The sequence below is a fragment of the Drosophila tropicalis genome, unplaced genomic scaffold (genome assembly GCF_018151085.1).
Source record: "Drosophila tropicalis isolate 14030-0801.00 unplaced genomic scaffold, ASM1815108v1 contig_643, whole genome shotgun sequence".
Classification (NCBI taxonomy): Eukaryota; Metazoa; Arthropoda; class Insecta; order Diptera; family Drosophilidae; genus Drosophila; species Drosophila tropicalis.
Genome location: NW_027173124.1, coordinates 385,567 through 390,012, shown reverse-complemented (window position 1 = coordinate 390,012; position 4,446 = coordinate 385,567).

The following is a 4,446-nucleotide window of genomic DNA, read 5'->3' as shown; positions in this document are numbered from 1 at the left end:
ATTTGTATCACCTGTTCCGTGACTCTTATTGCTTCAGTTTCGTTGACATATGAGTGGACGAAATCATCAATATAATGATTCCTCACAATAGCATCAGCCGCCTGTGGAAACAAGTCCTTGTATTCCGAAGCATTCTTATTTTTAACGAATTGCGCAGATGCGGGTGAGCATTTCGCTCCAAACGTAATTACCATCATCTCATATGCCTTAAACTTGTCAGTTTCATCTTTTCTCCATAGAATGCGTTGAGCCCATCGGTCTTCTTTGCATATCAAGACGCGATGAAAAATTTCTTCTATGTCCGCGCAAATACCTACGGACCAATGTCTAAATTTCATAAGCACGTAACTTAATGGTTGGCATTGGTCAGGCCCCCTCATCAGCAGTGCATTCAGCGACACGCCGTCGACTTCCGCTGCAGCATCGAATACGATTCTAATTTTCCCGGGTTTATGTGGATTGACGACTCCAAAGTGTGGCAGGTACCATGCCTTATCCAGGCTTATGTTCTGTTCTGACTCCTGAATAAGCCGAATATATCCCTTTTGCTCGTATTCCAACATCAGTTTGCAATATTGCTTACGGTATTCAGGGTCCCTGTTAAACTTCTTTTCCAAAGATAATTGTCTCTTAATGACCATTTCTTTGCTATCGGGAACGTTGAAATCGTCCGTTTTCCATAACAATCCAGTCTCAAAACGATTGTCCATACGCTGATTTTTCACATCCGTTACATCCATTTCAGCATCAGCTATATAATTGCGAACGAGTTCAGAGCGATCGTTTATGATGTAAATTCCATTTGGACCAACATTAGGATGGTTATCGATCTTACCATAAACCACCCAACCTAGTTTAGTCTTTACCACAGCTGGTCCATTCCAGCCAGAGAACTTCACCTATCTGGGTATGCCTAGGTGCACATTACCAAGACCAATCAACAACTAAGGTTCTACATTGCTATACGACTGCAATGGTATGTTCTCGAGATTCGATTTTTAAAATACAAGTCCTAGGTTTTTGACTGTTCGAACGCCCTTTAGATCATAAATTGTGTAGCCATTTGCTTCCGATATGCCCATATCGAATCGGCTTGTGCTTTCGGTTACCTGCTTATTGCCAAACCATTGTAATGTCAAATCTTCCGTTGGGCCTTTAAAATGGAGCGCAGCAGCCGAGCTCTCATTCATCAGAGAAACTGCAGACCCTTCGTCAAGGAAAGCAAAACATTCCACTGTGTGACCCTTGGCATGTAGCCGTACCGGTAGTATCTTGAGCGTTAAGTCTTTGCTCTCTGTTGCAGTGCCCAAAAACTCTTTGGAACTAAGGGGTTTTACTACGACAATCGGTTCTTTCTCCATATGCAGCAATGTATTGTGGCGTCTGTTGCACTATTAATTTGACTCTTTACCAGTTGTTCAGGTCTTCCGAATCGATCCTTTAAAGTTTCCATCACGTCAGGCACATTCTGACTGTGGATAAGTAGACATTCAACTACTTCCCTAGCCCGGCCTACAATCGCCTTTTGTAGGTGCAATAAATTCTGTCGGTCATTATAATCGTACTCCACTGTTGTCAAATCAAACGCCTCCTTGAACATTGGCCATGATTCCGGTGTACCATCGAAAGACGGAAGATCATACAACATTCTAGGCGGTTCTGCTCGTGCCATCAACTCGCTGTCGTTGCTGGCCGCTGTACTTCCTGTCCGCATACAAAAGTTTGCTCGAACTTCCTCCGACTGTATCTCCCCACCTACCATTCCCACGGGATGCCGCTGTAGCTTGCCATTTTGTTCATCAACCATCGGGTCGACGCCGTGTTTGCCGGCATTTTTCTAGTTACCACCATCCGACAGAAAATCCCTCCAAATCAACAATCTATTAGGCACTTACCTTGTGCTTCTCATAAACGTTTAATTCATCACTCCAAGCCTCCTTAGAAGCATCCTCGCCTTTGTACAAAGGTGGGTTGGTCCGCGAAACCAACTGCACCACGAAATAAAATTTGTTGACTCGACCCACGGCGCCGTGGACCTCTTCGCATATAATAACTCCTGACCCTCTCCAAGCGCCACTGGTACCAAATTCATCCAAATTGTTGAGGAGTTGATAAGTAGAGAGTGAGTGAGTTTTATTTCCTAATAAATATTAGAAATTAAATCAACGTAAAACTAATAGCGCATTTTACTCACGCTTTTCTCTCCACGGCTCGATATCAAGTGACCGCTTTCTACACTAGCTTTTCTAGTGTCTTCCAACACTATGTCTAACAACACTAACAATCGTATGTTCTTATAGCTAAATTATGTGTAGTCTAACACTATCAAATTACATTTCAATTCAGACTCTAACAGCTTTTGGTGTAGGCGGAGGAGCATTGGCATCCGCAAGTGATTGAGAGCCAGCATGATCCTGTAATTGATCAGAGTTCGCTTGAGGAATAGATTGAGGTACACCAGGGCTTGTAATGGGTACTTCAATCTGAAAAGAAGAGCATAAAGAGGGACAGCAAGATGGTGTAGGCGAAAATAAAATGGGAGAAGATGTAATAGAGAGTGCTATAACTGTTAATGCGTTTTGTAGGATTTGTATATCAGTGATTACAGGGAGAATGGAACATTCAAGTATGATATATTTATACATCTGCTTCTGTAAGTTGAAATCGATTAAGCTCGATTCTCCCTGGCGACCATTTAACATTCATCATCTCTTCGGGGGAAGGTACATAAGGTTTTGCTGGGCCAAAATTTTATCATCCAGAATGTTTCAGTTTTAATTTTTTATATATCGATTTTATACGACAGCATCGAAAATTCGAACATACCACTACATATATGAATTTATCTTAGATTCGAAAACAAAAAATATCTGAATTGTTTACATATTTAATTCCACTATTTCATACCCTTGCAAAAAGGGAATATTAATTTTGGTCAGAAGTGTGGAACGCATAGAAGGAAGCATTTCCAACCATATAAAGTATATATGTTCTTGATCAGCACGAACATACCACTATATGTATTTATCTTAGATTCGAAAACAAAAAATATCTGAATTGTTTACATATTTAATTCCACTATTTCATACCCTTGCAAAAAGGGAATATTAATTTTGGTCAGAAGTGTGCAACGCATAGAAGAAAGCATTTCCAACCATATAAAGTATACATATTCTTGATCAGCACGATGAGACGAGTTCATATAGCTATGTTTGTCCGTTCGTCTGTCCATCTGGATCAACGCAAACTCCTCCTAGACCGTAAGAGCTACATAGTTCAAATTTGGCATATATATACTGCACAGGTTGTATATCTCGGATTCAGCCGGATCGGATCACTAGCCATAACCGAGCCAAGTCTATTCAACATTTATATATGTATTTCGTTTGGCTCAGACTTAAAGTATGCAATATTAACAATAGAAATTGATTTCATAAAAACATTTACAGAATTTATATAGAAGAATTGTAACTTTAACAAGAGAAAAAATTCTATATATATTATTCGTTATCCACTATCGTTTCCATTATCCCCGACGGAACTACCTTTCAGCTTTGCTTCATCGGGGGAATTTGGCTGATCTAGCGTAAAGTTTAAAATCATGCGAAATTTGATTTCGCTCCGATAGTAATATGTTCAATATTTTATATTTTATAATACCCTCTTCTAGGGTATAAAGAGTGCGCAGTAAACTAACGCATGTCAATACGTTTGTTTCGTGGGATTCCACGATTAATCATAGAATTTAATAGAGCAGCATTATGTGGTAATTTCTGGTTTACAGACTTAACACAAATGTAATTTAAAATATGTTTACCTTGATGACAGTCAATTAAAAAACAATTAGTTTTGCTTCTTTTTTAACATTTTTTTTGTATGAATGGATGTTGTAGGAAATCAATGACGAAGATATATAAAGAATATTGAACGAAAATTATATTCATTCCTCTGGTAACGTGGATCCAAATATTCGGCTACTTATGAAATCTGAATCAAAGAGAAGCCATCTAAACAATATTCGGATTTTGTGACTCAAAATTCATCACGGCAACGCTTCTATGAGCTTGGCAGCTTTGTCCACCTTGCGGATTCAGAACAACCCAATAGATTAGGGTATTAGATTAGATGTGCACATGATCCCGTTTTCTGGGCGATGTAAGTACTCCCAATACATGCCGTCTAAACCTAATTCACTTGCTCTTAAAAACTTTGTGCCAGCTACTCGGAATGGCCTGGTCTTGGATTTCGAAATTAATGTTGGTACAGATACCAAGAACTTATGCAAAATCTTGGATTGGGTGCTGGTATAGTACAATCACATTGCCGCACAATTAAAACTAGCAGAGCAGACAAATAGAATTGAACCAGAGCTGAATGAGATGAAAGAGTAAGAAGCGATGAAAATGTACATACAGTGAGTCAAAAAAGTATTGGTACACTTAAGAA